The sequence below is a fragment of the Mustela nivalis genome, assembly GCF_964662115.1.
Source record: "Mustela nivalis genome assembly, chromosome: 15".
NCBI classification, from domain to species: Eukaryota; Metazoa; Chordata; class Mammalia; order Carnivora; family Mustelidae; genus Mustela; species Mustela nivalis.
Window position 1 is genome coordinate 35,401,245 of NC_139034.1, and position 18,769 is coordinate 35,420,013.

The 18,769-nt window shown below is 41.1% G+C and overlaps 1 protein-coding gene across 15 annotated transcripts in view; it reads left to right on the top strand.

Moving 5' to 3' along the window:
- The window catches only part of ENOX1 (ecto-NOX disulfide-thiol exchanger 1), a 563,146-nt gene that overhangs the window by 330,552 nt on the left and 213,825 nt on the right, over positions 1-18,769 (top strand). The gene's annotated exons all lie outside the window — the stretch shown is intronic.

Sequence of the window (18,769 nt, forward strand, 5' to 3'; positions counted from 1 at the left end):
TTCTAGTACATTGTTTTGGACACATGTGAGGTTCAACTATGTGAAACTTCCAATATTTGACCATTTTAAATCCACAGAAACATCAGTTTCAAATGGCTAAAAGTAAACATAACTCTTAAAAGTTAAACTAATGGTTTCATGTCTCCCATCAAATCCCTGGACATACCACCCTTGAGTTGGAGGGAGCAAGCCGCCCTAAAACTTTGGGACTCGGAGGGCGGTACTCTGAGGGCAGAGGCCCTGCTCCGGATGTGGGAGGCAGTGGGGACTTTGGGTGAGAAAGGAAAGCTGATTCCCTAGAGAGAACACTCCTCTGGTGTAAATCTTTAATCCTTGCATAGATTAGGAAAGCATCTTTTCAGAGCATGTGAACACAGTTTTAAGACCTTTCTGAAGTTTGCTGAACATCATGCTCTTATTATTACTAATACCTTAAGCAGGATAAGGTATTTCTATTAGGGAGGATATGGGTGCCAGCGGGGTGATGGTGGCTATGTAGTGCTGTGTAACGTAAGTGGAGGAGGCATGAGTTTGACCACGTGAGGACAGCTGCATGGAATGGAAAGTTCTGTGGCACTTTCCCCCTTAGAGAGCAAGCTTGCCTGGCTATCAAATCCCACTGAAGACTTGTCTGCCAGAGGCAGCAACTGACAGGGCTTAGGCTCCCTTCAGTTCATTCTAGAAGCTCCTTTTGCCATTCCTGTGGCCATCTTTGTAGCTTTTTGGCCATCCCTATTGTGCTGAAGACTCCAGCCTCAGGCTTTCCTCCTTACCAGGTGCAAGTTGCCCAGCACATTCCTCTGAGCTTACTGTGAGGGTGAATCAAAGGTCACTTTCTCAGGATCAGTTTCTGGGACTGCCCCGCCTGTCAGGCCCAGACTTAACCCTGCCTGAGGTGTGTGCCAGCAGAGAACATCGAGGCATCTGACCGGTGGGCCATGGAACAACGTGAACTATATTTTTTTGGAACGAGAACAACTGTGTTGTAATGTTTTTAATGTTCTTTGAAAAACTCACTGAGTGCTTCAAGTCATGGAAATGTGTGCTCATTGCTTTTAAAGCTACCTATAATTTTCTAAATTATAGACTTACTGTTTCCTTAAGTTTAAAGAGAATAAATTTGTGTGTGCTTCATTGACAATTTATTGGTATTTGGTGTCTAGTGTTAATTATTTGTGTCTGGCAGAAAAGGACAAGGCAGGGGTGCGTGGGTGGCTCAGTCATTTAAGTGTCCGCTTTCCGCTCAGTTCGTGATCCTGATGTCCTGGGATCAAGTACCAAGTCAGCTCCTTGCTCAGCAGGGAGTCTGCTTCTCCTTCTATCCCTCCTGACCCATCCCCCCTTCAAGCTCTAGCTCTCTCTCTCTCTCTCTCTTTCTCAAATAAATAAATAAAATTTTAAAAAAAGAAAGAAAAAGAAAAAAAAAAAAGAACAAGGCAGGGCTGCTCTGTTGACTTATTGGTCCTTAGATCTTAAAAAAAAAAAATGCTTGAGGGTCAAAGTAGAATTCAACAATAATGACCACAAAAACAATTCATAAATTAATCTCAGAACCAAGATGAGGGCTAAATTACATTTAAATCTTTAAAACATCACAGACACTTTATTTCTTATGAGTCCAAGAAAACCGTGACTCCTGGTCACGGTCATGTCATTTTGCTTGATGACACAGTGAACTTCATTTGTTTGAGTCATTTAGCAAATTTGTATGTGTATATTTTAAAATGCAGGTTTTATTATTATTTAGGTTTGGCTAAGCCAAGAGATCAAGAGATACATTGAAAAACATTTTGTTACTCAGAGTTTGCAGAGTGTGCCCTTGGGCCACACTGGGAGCTACACTAAGTTAAGGTCAGTCAGGATGCAGCGGGAGCCCAGGGGGGTGAGGGAGAAATGTGGGCAAGAGGCTTTAGTGTGGTTTCTGAGGAAAGGAATGAGCGAAGCAGAGTAAGCAGGTTTAGGATTGACTAGTTGGAATAATCTGAGCAGGCATGAGGTACGGGGGTTCTCTCCAGGTATCTGGTGCCGGGCCCTGGGGCAGTGAGGGCAGAGGAATGGTGGTTTAGAGTGTGAACGCCTAGAACAGAGATGATTGAGAGTATGAGGTCTGGGTTCTAGGTTTGCATTTGAAAAGTGTGGTCTTAGGTGAGTTATTTGCTATCTCCAGGAATGGGCTAGCCCTGGAAGGGGTGGTCTCTCCAGTCCTCCAAGAAGGAGACCTCCTCCCTGCATCAGGAAATACAGAAAATAAAGGACCCGATTAATACTCTGTGTGTGTGTCTGTGTGAGCATGTGTGTACACACAAACACACTCAGAACATTTATTCAGTGAATTTGTGGTGGGGGAAAGGAAGGATGCATGTCTGCTGTGTACTAGACACCATTTGGGCTGATGGAGATTTAGCAGGAAAAGCCCAGGTTTGTTGTTGTTGTTGTTGTTGTTTTTTTTTTTTTTTTTTGGTCAGACTGCCCTTACAGGAGACCAATCTACCAAAGACATGATTATGTAATACAGCCTCAGAACCTGCGAAATCCTGTGGAGATAAACAAGGGCGGGAGAAGGACAGAAGAACTGGTTTTGGGTAGGTCCAGGAGGGCCTGTCTGCAGGGGGTGACGTTTCAGCAGAGAGGGGACTCAGAGGAGAGCAGGTGGTGGGACAGGATATGGGGGAACACAAGGGCACAGTCACTGAGCAAGGACCCTGCTTGGCAGGCTCAAGGAAGAGTAACGAGGCCTGAGTCCTGGGGACTCCGGGAGAGGGGATGCTGTAGGAACTGAGGTAGCCGAGGTGACCAGAAGGCAGATTCCAGAAGAACCTGAAAGTCATCCAAGGGTACTGGAGGCTGTTTTTGTCTGATTCTGTGATGCTAGAAATTTGAGCCATAGTAAGACAAGGGTTCAGCTTTGGCCTCAAAATGCAAATCAAGTTGCCATAACCCCAGGCTATTTTCTTCTTCACTCTTAACTTTTTTTTTTTTTAAAGATTTTATTTATTTATTTGTCAGAGAAAGAGCGAGCGAGAGCGAGCACAGGCAGACAGAGTGGAAGGCAGAGTCAGAGGGAGAAGCAGGCTCCCTGCGGAGCAAGGAGCCCGATATGGGACTCGATCCCAGGACGCTGGGATCATGACCTGAGCCGGAGGCAGCTGCTTAACCAACTGAGCCACCCAGGCGTCCCCACTCTTAACTTTTTTTAATATTCATTTGAGATGGATTAGTTTCCGAATGGGGAAGCTTAGTATTTTTCTCCCCAAAGTTATACATTGGGAATTCTTTTTTATAGTTTAAAATATATCACACAGGATCACCTGGGTGGCTCAGTTGGTTAAGCATCAGCCTTTGGCTCTGGTCATGATGCCAGGGTCATGGGATTGAGTCCTCCACTGGACTCCCTGCTCAGCAGGGAGTCTGCTTCTCCCTCTGCCTGCTGCTCTGCCTGCTTGTGCTTAACTCTCTCTCTCTCTCTGACAAATAAATAAAATCCTAAAAAAAAATTATATATACATACACACACACACACATATATAAGACAGAAATTAAAAATTCTCCATATAATAACAAAAGGAGAGCTTTCAGGTCATGACTTCTTGAAAATGACTTTCTGTACCATTGAGTTCCTTGGCATATATTGGAGTTTAAATAAAGTAAAATGCAATTTTAGAAACTGCCACACTTCTGTAAATCTAGGAGAAGAAAAAGAGATCTGTGAACAATCAGCAATTTGCTTTTATTTTCTATTAAATCGTGGTGTTTTTTGTACTTGGTATCGTTTACTGAATATAAAGTAAAATCCACTCATACTCCACTTACCATAAGCGTGCCTACAAAGAAAACCTCATTTCAAATCTAATTGTGGACATTGTTCCTTCGTTAAAAATTCATAGGGTTTGTGAATATGCCACAGAAGTACTAGAGTACCATTATTTCCCCTGCTCTTTTCCCACTGCCAATTCGGAATTTTGAAGCACCCATCTCTCTGAGGGAAAAGAAAAAAAATTAGAAAAGAAAGAAAGAAATTACGAGTATAAATAGAAAGACCTTCTGACCAAATATGCTGCAGTTTCAGGATAGGCAGGTAAAGAGACAGGGCAAACAGTCTTCTGCTAGCCTCTATATCTTGTTATAGCCACCGACTTCTTCCTCTCAGCAAACTTTCCGTGTGCTGTTAACAAAGACCTGGTCCGTTGTTTCAGAGAAAGGGAGGAAACCTGAGAGTGGGCACCTTGCCATTGGTTAACGCCTATCCACCCACATTAGTGAGACCTAAGTCACACCTGGCTTGTTAGTAGAGTGCATGCTGTTGGTGGCAATGGACAAGACAAGCAATGCCTTTGGTTAGCCTCCATGGTTAGCCCCTGTTGTTTATAAGCTTTCACTGATTTGGGTTGAGAATGTTCAAACACATGGGGTGCCTGGATGGCTCAGTTGGTTAAGGGTCTAGATTTAGGCTCAGGTCATGATCTCAGGGTTGTGAGACCGAGCTCCCCTCTAGGTATGGAGCCCTCTTAAGATTCTCTCTCTCTCCCTCTGCCCTTCCCCTCACTGTCTCTCCTCTCTCTCCCTCCCTCCTAAAAAAATAAATAAGAAGAGTATGCAAAACTGGTGCAGACACTCTGGATAACACTATGGAGTTTCCTCAAAAAGTTAAAAATAGAGCTACCTTATGACCCAACAATTGCACTACTAGGTATTTCTCCAAAGGATATAAATATAGTGATCCAAAGGGGCACGTGCATCCCAATGTTTTATGGCAGCAATGTCCACAATAGCCAAACTAGGGAAAGAAACCAGATGTCCATTGACAGATGAGTGGATAAAGAAGATGTGGTATGTGTAGGGTGTGTGTGTGTATTTAATGGAATATCGCTCAGCCGTCAAAAAGAATGAAACCTTGCTGTTTGCAATGACGTGGATGGAACTAGAAGATATTATGCTAAACAAAATAAGTCAGAGAAAGACAAATACCACATGGTCTCACTCATGTGAAGTTTAAGAAGTTTGAAATTTGAAGTTTGAAATTTAAGAAGTTTAAGAGGGAGGAAAACCGTAAGAGGCTCTTAACTGTAGGAAACAACCTGAGAGTTGCTGGGGGAGAAGTGGGTGGGGGATAGGGTAACTGGGTGATGGGCATTAAGGAGGACACTTGATGTAATGAGTGTTATATGCAAACGATGAATCACTGAATTCTACTCCTGAAACTAATAATACAGTGTATGTTAACTAAATTAAATTGAATTTTTTTTAAAAACATAATGTGCAGGGGCACCTGGGTGGCTCAGTGGGTTAAGCCTCTGCCTTCGGCTCAGATCATGATCTCGGGGTCTTGGGATGGAGCCCCACATCCAGCCCTCTGATCAGCAGGGAGCCTGCTTCCCCTCTCTCTCCACCTATTTGTGATCTCTCTCACTTTCTCAAATAAATCAATAAAATCTTAAAAAAAAAAAAAAGATGTGCAAATACAAGAAAAAATGCATAACTGTATATGACAAAAAACTGATCACAGGGCATAGAGGAAATGTACTTGTCTGGATTTCATTTATACTTGCAATCACTGTGTTACATTTAATATATTTTAGAAGTTACCTTTTCTCCTCACATACATTTATTTTGGCAATTTAGCTCAACAAGGAGCTTGCAAATTCAGCAACAATTTGAATCCCATCCAACTCTGATTAGAAGACTACAACTATAACTTTGATTTTATCCTGCATCATATTTTCAGTATTAACTCATGTTTTCTCTTTCAATTTCTGCCGTTCTTAAACTGGCCTGCTCATCTCCTTGGTTCCCCAAAGTGCTCTAACAACAGTTAACGTTTCTGATCTGCTCATCTCCTTGGTTCCCAACAGTGCTCTAACAACAGTTAACGTTTCTGAAAGGCTCCGCCCTTGTCAGCCATTGTTCTGAATTTCCTGTGCTGGATTAGGACATCAGGATTCCACTGTGTGCTTTTCCTGCTGTCTGATTGGCCGGAGCACAGGAGTTTACAGACCCAAACAGAGATGCTACTGCCAAACCCCTACCATGTTCACACTCAAGCCCCCTAATTTGTGATTCTGGTGTCATGTGAACTAGCAATGAATTAAACCAGGACATTGGTGGAAAAACCATCAAGAACAGAATATGTCCTTTTCAAGGGGGAAGGGAAGAAATAGTTGGTGTGAAGATGGGCTCACAAAATTGTCCTTGATGGAATTTATACTGCTGTTTTGGAATCGATAGAATTCCTCTATGAGAACCTAGCTAAAGGCATCTGGGTTTTAACTGTCAAAATACCTGACGCGTTGCCAGTGACGTCTCATTTCTTTCGGTTCCTCCAACAGACGTTATGTGTTAGCCCCTGAAATAACTTGGGAGATGAGGATCGAAGGCATAAAGTGGAACAGCTCAGGGAAACTGGCCCCCCAGGGAACTTGCGGCAGGAGCTGTCCTGCGATATGGAAACTGCGCTGCCAAACTGCCCTGCCATGTTTTGCAGGAGAGGGAAGTCCCCAGCTCTGTGCCCAGGCTGACAGTTTATCTTTGCTGGGTTGCAGAGTAACTGCCATAATGATGATGACTCTGATAAGCACATGGCGGGACTCTGATTCAAGTGGATGTCCCACGGTAACACAGATCCTTATGCCTCCAGCACCTCCCATATGTCAGTGATCCCTTGGGCCAGGGATTAGACAATGGGATTTCTGGTTTACTCAGCTCCCAGCTTTCCCCACCTGCACAGGACCTCCACCTCCTGCTTTTCTGTAGCTCTTGTTTATGCTGGCAAGCAGAAAGGAGAACTGAACCCCTGGCCTGCCTTGTAGCCAGCTGCTGGGGTAACGAGATAGCCTGTGTTGGGGACAGCACCTCAGGTAGAGGTAAGAGAAGTAGGACGAGAGGGATAGTTAGCACAAAGTGGGTAAGGAAAGGAATAGTAACCCGAACTTATCTCCCAGCCATCTTATTCATATGCCCAGGGCAGCCTTTCCATCTTGCCATCCTTCTTTCTCAGTGTGGTATTTCCATTAAGTAGTAAAATCATGGGGGTGTGGGGAGCTGGTGATTTGGACAGTACACTGTGCTACCCGTACAGAAAGAACAGCTCTGGGCATCTTTGGTGGGGACGATGCTTACACCACATTCCCAGCTCTGATCACAGATTTACCCGCAACATATGCATTTGATAAAGTTAAGCCCAATTTGGGCCAAGACATCTGTGAGACTTTCTGGTAAAACCTAACCTGTAAGGTCAACTGTAGGTAGATGTCTTAAGCATCTTTTCCCCCTATCCTTTTCTCTAAATGCACAGTTAATACCCTGACTTTAAGAAAAATGTGCTTCTCAATGAAACATTGGTCTTGACATGTTTTCCAGCAGTGATTTCTTTCCCTTGCCTACTTTTATAATTGAAGTACAAGGGTCAACTTGGATGACTGGGAACTGGGGGAAGGACCATGTGAAGATAAAAGTTTCTGGGTCCTAATTATCTTGGGATCCTCAGACTGTGGCTTTACCTTGACTTGTCAGGCCGTCTCCTGGCACAGTGCCGATACTGGCATTTTCTCTCCCAACAACTTGGGCTTCTTGTATACTTCCTGCTCATAGCAATTCTTGGTTTCAGCCTACCTGTCTTTTTTGGGAAGCGGACGCTTGAGTCTGGCGCCTTAGACCACTCGGCCATCCTGACACCCCTTACCTGTCTTTTTTGGGAGTGTAGGTGAAGGAAGGAATCTTAGTGAGTGTCCTTCCTTATTGCAAGCCTAACAATACTCTAATGAATGATTATATCCAGAATCTTGTTGTTGTTGTTATTATTTTCTTATGATAGGCAAGTTCCTAGTGATATGGTTTTGGAATGTAGGTGAGGTTTGGTGGGTTGGGGTCTGAAGCCAACATCCAAGAAAGAATTCTTGAGACATCTTTGGTGCAAAAAGTTGGTTTTATTAAAGCACAGGGACAGGACCTGTGGGCAGAAAGAGCTGCTGCAAGGGGGTTATGAGGGGTGGCTGATCGTCATCTTGGGAGTTGGGGGAGGTAAGGAAAAGGGAGGTTTCAAAAGGATTTTCATATGTTAAGGACTTACTGGATACTGGAGGCCTTGCCATTGTCAAGTTCAAGTAGTTTTTCCCTCTAGGAACACATTAATATTAAGACCGTTGGGAGCTTCCTGGATGAATGTTACACATGTCCCACCCAGGAGTTGGGAGTGGGAGGGTTGGTTTGCAGGGTGTCAGCTTGTTCTTTGTCCTCGGCTTGCCGTCTGCTCCCTCATCACTAGGAATACCTAGTTTGCCACACTACAGCCAGCCCAAGTCTGGTAATGCTTTTTTATTTTGCAGACCCACACTGTGTCTGTGTCTTGCTCGCCATTACATTCTTGCTCTCAAGCACATTGCCTGCATACAATAAGGATTTAATAAAGATCTGCTGAGTGAATGTGTCCCCGGGGAATGGAGTAACCCTTCACCTCAGACACTGGTGCCTTTAGAGCCAGTCAAACCAAGAAGGGCTTCTGAGTCTGGCCTTTGTTGGAGAAAACCTCAGTTCCCCAAATCTACAACAACAGAGGCCCCCGCTAAAATGAACTGAACCTTGGGGTTCTGCGATTCATTAGCTTTGTGACCTTGGGTAAATGAGCCAAAGTCTTCACTTTCTGAACCCTTTCATCTTCTATAGAAACTGGCCAATAACATCTATCTTGTAGGTGGTTGTTGATTTTTCATAAGATCAAAGATGTGGGATTGTTACACAAGAAGCTATTTTCCCATGGGGTGCCTCTGGGAGAAGGGCTGAAGGAATGATATTCTCCTTTTACCTTACAGACGTTCAATTCCTGAACTCATTAAAAGTATTAGTGTTAATCACAATACCTTGAAAATAAAAATGCCCTTGAAAGAATATTCATTTCCATCTACCTAGCCCATAATGATGTTTTATTCTCAGATTGGAAAGAATGTCACTGGATTCCACTGCCACAAATGTCACTATCAGAGAAAAAGGGACTGTGGCATCAGTGGGTTAGAATGGCAGCATGGGCTTGGGGTGTCTATTTGAATGAGGATGGTGTGTCTCCTGTTAGTACGACTTTAGTATTCAGAGATTGTACTGGGAGAAGTCTGGAAAGGATGCTGCATTTAGTTCCATGTTGATTATGTGTTTCCCGGTGATGTTGGCCTTGTTGGTCGGTTACTAATAAAATGCTTTGTGTCTTAGTGACTGTGTCGGGTTGATACTTGGGAGAAGTACGTGAACACATGTCTACTTGACTATGCAAGTCATAAAGTCATTATTTTGATTGCATTCATGGTCAAAGCCTGGCGACTATCTGGAGTTGGCAGCCATTGCCCCGTCAAACACCCTTATGTATGCTGCACTGTAGAACCGCCCCTGGGCACTGGGCATTTTCTTTACCATTATTTTACAATAAACATTTTCTCCTAATAAACCATAACATTTAGAATTGCATAAGAATAAGAACATCCGAGGACTTGAGGAGCAGAATATCTTTTTCATTAAGACTAAAAAGGAAAAAAAAAAAGATGCGTTCGGACTAGTGGGAATTCATTTAAAATATTTGTCGAGGTTGGGTTTAAGCCATCTTGCTGTGAAAATAATAAACCACGGTAGCAATAACAATGCTCTGTAATTCCCACAAAGCACATTCAGCATAATTTCTTTTTTTTATAAATAAGAAAACCATAAATAAAAATGATTACTTTAAAGCTAACATGAAATTACAGTCAGTACCATAGGCCAGATGTTTTCCTCTCGTATCCGTTTCTTCTGGTCAGTCTTCTTGCCCTCCTCCACTTTCCCCCCAATCATACGTAAGTGGTCTGTGAAGAGGTAACTGGGGATAGCATTTGATCCTAAACGGAGGTTGGCAAATTTAAGGGGAAAATAGACCCTTGTTTATCTCACACATTGTAGGCAGGAAGGAGACAGAGCCTCAGCGTAGCCGCTTAATAAGACTTTTGCAGACTCCTGGGGTGACTGGCAGCTGGACTTCGCTTTTGGAGGCCCCCCCACCACATGGCACTGGACACGCAAAATACACTCACATCTGATATTCGATACCATTTTGTCTATAGGACTTTTGGACAGAACTTCTGTAATTCTGCTTTTGAAATGATTTTCCTACGAGTGACTCCTCTCATTGAAAACCAGCTCTGATTTATCCATAACGGGGCAGACTCAGGAGTTTTTTGCAATTTGAGAAAGCCACACTTACAACCGATTTTCAATGGTAATGAAGTCTATATGACTATTAAATTTGAGAATTAGAGAAGTTGTCATAACACAACGTTTCCTGGTGTTTCCTTAAATAAGTATTTGGTTCTGATGATGCACATTTCACTGTATGTTGACACAAAATGTTTTCAGCTCTCCAGCATTATGGGAGACTCTGTGCCTTTAGTTCATAAATGATAACACAGCCACAGCTAGAAAACTAGGCTACTTTCCCAGGGCAGATGCGTTGTTGATCTGGAAGACTGGAGTAGAAAAAGAGATGCTATTTGAGGAGCTTAGTCCTCCAAATGCCATTCCCTTGTACGGAAGGATTTCTGTTTGACATTCTGAAGAGGCACATATTTCCTCCTACTGACAGGGAGAAGGAGTATTAATGGGGGAAGGTAGGGTGGAGGATAGCACATTTACACCCTTGTATGGAAATATGTAACCAAGATTGAGAGCAGAAATGGAGTTACAGCTACGACAGCAGCATTTTCCAGTGACCTTCAGCCTGGTTCGCAGCGCTGGAGCCTTCCGTTGCCTTTATCCCACCCTGCTTTTCAGGGGCAGGAGCCTCCATGGAGGATTTCTGTGTTACAGAGCTCTCGCTAAGATCACGATGGTCAGGCAAGTCTTTACCTCTGAGGATCCCCACCTCCAAGAGCAGTTAGAACATAAAGCCTTCACCACAAAAGAACCAAGACCATCTTTCTATTAGCTTCAAAATCACAAATGTCCCTAGAGGCTAAAACCACCTTGCTATACACCCTGCAACCTCTGAGCTCAAGAACCTGCATGTTTTCAGGCCCTGAAGGCCTTCCTCTTGTCTGAGCATTTCCATGTGAAGCTTGGTGAACACAGCCAGGGACACCAACGGCTTGACCACTTCCTCAGAACACTTCCCACCAGCCCAGAACTTACCAGTCAAATATCTGGCTGTACTTTCGTTTGCCCCAGGAGCAAGCCCTTCTCCAGCTGGCCCACTCCCATGAGGTAACCACAGCATCTGTGACTCTCCATGGAGTGGAAGGGACTGCTCCTAGGAATCCAAGGCCCCCCACCATCCTGTTCTCTGTTTTCAGACCATAAACAAGGGCTGTGTGTGGTCATTTAAGGAAACAGAAAACAAGGCCTCTGGCTCTGGGCACCCCAGTGGAGGTTAGGAGTCCTGCTAAGTCTAAATCCTGGGGCAGTCATGACTCTAGGGCTAATACTTCATCCATGGTGTTGCAAAGGCATCATTAAGAGCACATTAGTTTAAAGAATAACTAAAGCGTTTTTTGTGACCCAATGAGGAGAAATGTTAATCAGGAGTCTGGCTCAGGCTGGTCAGGCTCTGATCTGAATTTTACTGCAGGGAGATTTCCATAGATTAGAAAGTTCTAATCAGGGTTTTTTTTCAGAAAACAGATAATTCATTTACCTGAGTTTGCAGCCAGGTAAGGGTCAGTTAGTCACCCGCTACAATTAAAATGTTCCACTTTGTAGCTTAATACGTTTTTCATGGTTGGGGCAATGTGTAAAATGAGTACATAATGAAAAAACAGAGTTCAAAACAGCACAAATTATATAATGATATTGCCAGCCTTCTCTTATATAAGAAGATAATAGCATTTACAGATCTTGCTTCTGTGTAGAAGTGGGGTTGGAAAAACCAGCATGGGACCAATATGCGACATACATGCAAATACATTATACATGCATACAAAATTACTTTTTGATGGATGGGTGGTTTATAGACCTCATACCTTTGAAGCCTGAAGTCTGCCCAAAGTCTGTTTTGGAGGTGTTACCTCTCTCTCAGAAGGTCTGCTTCTTCGCATCTCTATTGCGCTTCCTTGGCTACCCATTGCTCTGCCATCTCAAGGGAAGTTTCTGTGTAGTTACAGCATTGTCTTTGCTTGGTTTCACCAGCAGAACTGTTTGAATGGGAATGTGAGGAGAACAGAGAGTGTGCAAACAGGAAACCAACTTGTCCAGTGAGAAGAAGCACCGGTTCTCTGATCTGTCCTGATTCACATTCATAAATTTGTCTGTGATTGATTTGGTGGGCAGTCCACACCCAGGAGAAGTTGAAATTAATGAAATCTCAGGCTTAAACCTTGATGTTCTGTGAACCTGGTGTGTTTGTCCTGAATTGTTAGGATTTAGAAAAAGCTTTGCTTAAAGTGAGACTCTTCTGGCTTTAATGGACCCAGGCTTATGTTTATGAATGAGATTGCGTCCTTTAATAATTCACTCGCCAGCAGAGTCAGCAATGATAACGTTCCCTGTGCTAGGTGTATTTTGGAAGGTAGGAAACAACGTATGACAACATATTGTGTATGTGGTTGATGGATATCCATGAATGAGAGGTCAGAGTTGACCCATTACATGTTTCATAAACAGCCTTCAGATATAATATTGCCCTTCTCAGAAAATCTGAACTAACCTAAGTGTGGAAGCTCCTGTATCTTTTTTTTTTAATTTATTTTTATTAGAGAGAATGAGGTCTCAAGTAGGCAGAGAGGAAGGCAGAGAGAGAGGAGAAAGCAGGCTTCCTGCTGAGCAAAGAGCCGATGTGGGTCCTAATCCCAGGACCCTGAGATCATGACCTGAGCCGAAGGCAGAGGCTTAATCCACTGAGCCACCCAGGTGCCCCGGAAGCTCCTGTATCTTAAAACTTGCCTATACAAAGACTTTGAAATTATATATTGTCACCATAGCATCTTGTCATGTTTTCTTTTCCATTTTTAATGGAAAGGGAAATACTTTTTCCCTGTGGTCTCAAGCTTTCTCTTTTATTATTTTGTTCAATTTAGAAATATGAAATATAATATTTTTAAAAGCATAGGTTTTCTGAAAACAAAATAATTTTACCTTTATCATTTTTCTACACTTACAAATGTAATGCCAAGTTGTATTTTTCTTGGTGTCAGAAGATAATTGGCTTTTATCTACTTTCATGCCTATGCTGGTTGAGCTGTCTCTGGCAAATCTGGTGATTTTGTTTGATTTCATGAGTTCAGAAGAAGACCTTGTTTTGTCTCAATCATATTCTCTCTCTCTGTCTTCATCTCCCTCTGTCTCTTTCAACATTGAGTTCTTTGAAGACAGACATGTCATGGGTAAAACCCTATCATCCATTCAATAACCATGTCCTTCCCAGATGGAAGGATAATGATTTGTAGTTTAAAACAGGCTGCTAGATAGAGTGGAAAAATGGAGGATGTAATCACAAATCCTTAACAACCTTTTGTGCTTGAGAAATGGCCAGACCTGCTTTTTGTCCTCTGTGGTGCACGTCAAATAGAGATTTTTCCTTTCTTCCAATGATTTCACTTCTTCAGCATATATGTATATCTGTGCCCTTATTACACTAATGTCCTGCTTAATGGGTCTGGAGATGCTGTAATTTATAGATTTCAGTACATTCAACGAACAGCTGCAAAAAGTCTCACCAAGCGGGAGCCTCACTGTAGCCTGATTATGACCCTGCATTGGTTGCCAGGGAGGTGTGGGATCTTAGATCTTGGAGAATGACTTGTTAAGTGCACCAAAAGCTTATCTGGAAGGATCTAACATTTTAAAAAATTGTCTTCCTTTGACACTTTAAATTCATCTGTGTTCTAGTTTCCAGAAGCAATTTACCCTCTTGTGTTCTTTAGCTTTCAGAACTCCAGCCTTTGGAATTGGACCCTGGAACTGAAGTTTATCCCTTTGCTCCTTTATTATTTTCTTCTTTCTCATCTTATTTTCCTTTTTAATTTCCTTTCTTCCTTCTGTGACTGAATTCACTCGAAAAACATATATGAATGTGTATATATACACACATATAACTTATATATCATTTTCCATATATTTCATGAATTTATAAACATTATAACATTATATATAACAAATTTTGTATTATATGTAATATTGATTATATATAATCTATATTACTCTACATTACACATGACATATATAATTACATATAATGGGTCAACTCATCCCCCTCATTAATGAAAATATAGATAATAAATACAGATATATATGTTTATTACCTATATTTTATTATTATATTATATATATATATATATATATATATATAGAGAGAGAGAGAGAGAGAGAGAGTAAACACATACACATCTGCCACATTTTGGGTACTGTGCTTGTTAGCTGCAAGCTATGCAAAGATGACTCTTCTCCTGAATCATTTTAAGCGTGTTGTTTATAAGGGACATAGACATAAACAACTAATTCAAATACAAAGTCACAAATGCTGGTATAAAGGTCCAGGGAGCTGTAGGAGCATAGTGGGGGGAGTACATATCTCCTTTGCCTTCTCATTTAAAGAATAAACTACAAGCTATGAACCAGGGAATGGGGTCTCTCCTCAGGGGCACAGCACTGCTGTGTATGTCAAATCGTGATACTATTGAAAAGAGGCCAGTGATTGTATAAACGTATGAGTCACAGGTTAGATATTAAAGAAGACCATTTTGATTTCATGGTTTTGCCAGAACGTGCTATTAAGGTTCAGCCCTGCCTGAATTGCTCGTTGCTTAGTTCCAACCTCTGCCCAGAATTGTCTCCAAGAGGTGACTTTTTTCTCCATCACTGAGAACGATCTTTGTATCCTTTGATAGAATATTCCTACTTTACAATTCTCCCATAAACTCTAATTCTTCATAAAATCCAGTTAAATCTAAATCTCTTCTTCGAAACCTTAATCTTTTTATTCTCATTAATCAGGAGATACTGATCATTCATAGCCAACATCCTGTATATTTAACAGACTTGAAAAAGTTATCATGCCTTATCATGTGGTACCTTAAGTAATCTTCATTATCAGCTGCTCCCCTGAAGCATACCCAGAACTCCCAAAATAACTCCTATCTAAGAATTAGGGAGTCACGTAGGAATTTCTGTCTAGAGTGGGGCAGGAAAATGCTGGCATACATTGTATACTTCCCAATGAGCCACCTGAAAATCTGCCTCATCATTTCTCTTTTCCAAAGTGCTTTTTTCCCCACTGGTGGCCACCAAGACCCCTTCTTTATTTACCCTCAGTGTGCTTACCCTTAGGGTCCTTTTTTTACCATGTTTTTCAAAACAATTCCACTCTGCCTCAAAACTTGCAGAGGCCACTCATTTCCTAGAGCAGTAAAACACTAAGACCCAATATGTGGCAGGACCCATTCTCCTTAGAAGCCTAGTAACCCTCTACAGTAATTAGAGTGTGTCCTTTGGGATCCTTTTGTATTTGAAGAAATAATAGAATTTCACAAAACAGCTGAAAAGACATTAAGCTTTTCTAGTTGTTTCTCAGTGGGAGAATTGGTGTGAATTACTTAGTTTACCATTGCAGGAAGCAGAAATGTCTCTCTTATTATTCATAGACAGTTGCTTAAAAATCATGGAATTAATAAAGAAGCACCATCTCTTTAACAATATTCTGTGTTTTTTTTTAAACTAGGGAACATTTCTATAACCTCAAAAGCATCCTACTGATTACATGAACATCAAAATGAAATACTTTCTTCATCCTGGAAAAGAAAAGTAGAACTTTGGATGGGAATGCATTTCTCTTTTTGCTATAAGTATAAGCCATGTTAATGCTAATGAATAGTTCCTGTAAAATAAGATTCACATGTCATATGAAATAAGTTTCCTTTGGAACCAACTCTTAAGAACACATTAATAAATATGATTTTCTCACTATAATTATTTTTCTACTGAAGTAGGCATGAACCTGAGGACTTAACATCAAACAAAATCATTCTTTTAAATTAAAAAGAAAGAGAATTTTTAAAACTTAATGCATCTCCACCCCATTTTATAGCAATCTATGCTTTGTGGATCGTTACAGATGGGTATTATTATTCATAGCATGTGTATGCCCTTGGGACCTGTAAAAGTTGGACCGGGTTAGCAAGAGCTGTGTTATTTACAGTGAGAGAAGCACGTGCCATTTGTTTGTTTGGCTGTTTTTGAGAGGGGGAAGAAGAAAATAGTATTTGCATAGGCTTGGTCAGTTTGAAAAATTAATTTGCTGCATTGATAAATCCTGAGCTTAGAGCTTGTTAAACAGTTATGAAATTGAGTATGAGGTTTTGTACTTGAATATACCTTAATAAAGAACAGGTTAGATTTCAGCTGAACCCTGGACAAAGCTGCATTGTTATCTTTGGCATTTTGTACATCTGATTATTTTGTGATGATCTCATCGCCCTAAAAACTGTAAATTCATACTACCAATTTCATAATTGGTCATCAGTCTCCTGAAAGCTTTCATAGTTGCATAGACAGGAAAAAAACCCAGAGGAAAAAAAATCACACATCTTTTAAATCACATTATATTATTTTATAAAGGATTTTTAGAAAGTGAAACATTTTGCTACCATTTAGGTGTGGCATAGAAAACTAGGGCAATGCTTACTTTTAGAAATATCAAGTGTTACTCACTGTTTTAGAATTAATTGCATAATTATCCAGTAGAACAGTAAGATCCCAGGGTACCTTAATAGAAACACTACACTTCCAAATAAAATAATAATAATTAGCACCTACTATATTCCAAGTACTTTATTAGCTATAATTTTTTAACTCCCCACATCTCTGTGTGTAAATAAACACCATTAGCAATATTAATCTTTTCTATAGTTTAGAAATAAGAACACAAAGGCAGAGAAATTGATTTGAATGATAAATTAGGCATTATGGCTTTGAGTCATCTAAAGAGGCAGGTATTCAATAGGAACAATAGATGTTAGTAGAGTATGAAAATCACTCTTGCCACTGTTCATAAATTACTGGGTAGTAATTAATTAAAAATATCATCTTTCATCTGAGCATCAAGGAAATTAACATTTTTAAAAGAATGCATAGCATCCTTGAGACTCTTGGATATGCCTAAGATGTTGTAGAACTTACTTTAGAGTTACCATTCTGGGTAGATGGTAGCTACATGAAGTTGTATGACATTGAAACCATTGGGTTGGTAGACTAAAGACATGTAACAGATGTCAGAGTCTCCTTAGGGAATAAGGTTTACAAACCACATCTTGCCAACAAAGCAATGAGGTTTTGTTGGTTTGTTTTTGTTTCGCTGATGGACTCAATGTATACATGAATGAATGCATCTTTTTAGGATGGGGATGAAAGCGTGCGGAGGTGCTGTGGGCCCCCAGGACATTTGATGCCCCTTTGTAACACCATAACCACTAAAGAAAAAAACTACCATCGGAACAGAGAGTTATGGAGCCATGGAAAGCTGACACCATCCCTAAAGTACTGTTGTAAAAAGACAAAGTGAAATATGGTTGGTCAGGTACGAGTTGCGAAGTCTACAAAGTAAAGGGATGTTCTCCGCTGTAAAGTTCCAGAACTGTAGACTCATTGGACAGAAAGCTGTGATTAATGCCCATCTGACGAGAGCCCGAACTGGAGGGAAGCCAGCCAACTAAACTTAGTTTGGGGAGATAAGTAGGACAAATAGTGACCTTGCCATGATCTGAAATGACTCTACGACATGGCCATTCGAGCCAAAGAAGGAACAGTGTAGCCAGACTCTGCTGTGGTGATCTGAACTGGCTGAAGTTGGAGAGGGGAAAGTGCTTTGAAGTTTCATCATAGAAATATAGCTGGTACATGGGTAGCCAAAGCACACACACTTAGATTAGCTGTGTCTTTATGTTACTGAGTTGAATTTCGATGGTGAGACTTGTCCTCTGATGGCATCCATTGCCCAAGATCATTGATTCACCATAGATACACAAGTTCTCAATTCATTTGGATAATAGAGTTTAATTGCAAGATATAAAACATTTGTCCTGAGTCCAGTTTGCTCCCAAAGTTGAATTGTTTTCTACTGCATGATGATGGTTTGCCTTGCTGACAAATTATTAGGAAAATCCCCACTATCTTGCTTGCCTCTCTGGTCTCAGACTAGGGGTTTGTGGAGACCATGGAAACAATTTGCTCATTTTATCCACCTATCCTTGAGATATTGAAATGTGAGCTTCCATTTGAGCTAAACCTATACTTAGCAGGCAGTGAGTTTTCTTTGGCAGTATAGTGTTCAAAGGGATTACTGATTCTTCTACCTAAGACTCAAAGGAATAAAAGAACATACCATAAAAGGGCCAAACTTTGCACTAGACATGCACAAACGGGCCATAACCTCTAATTCTACAATATCCATTGGCAGAAACATGGCTTAGAAAAATTTCTAGGGTTGCCTAGGTGGCTCAGTCTGTTAGGCATCTGCCTTTAGCTCAGATCATGATCCCAGGGTCCTGGGATCAAGCCCCGAGTCGGGCTTTCTTCTCAGAGGAGAGCCTGCTTCTCCCTCTCCTTTGGTCTGCTGCTCTGCCTACTTGTCTATCTCTCTATCAAATAAATAAATACGTAAAATCTTCAAAAAAATTTAAAAATTCTAAATTTATACCTAAATAGAAAGTAATAATTAAATTCAATTGCTATATCAAATCTTAAAATTCAAACTTCTCAGATCACACATCTAAGCAGTATGTTTTGACTTCTCAGTTTTAAACTGGTGAAAGTGCCCTTAAAATATGCATTATGAAAAAAA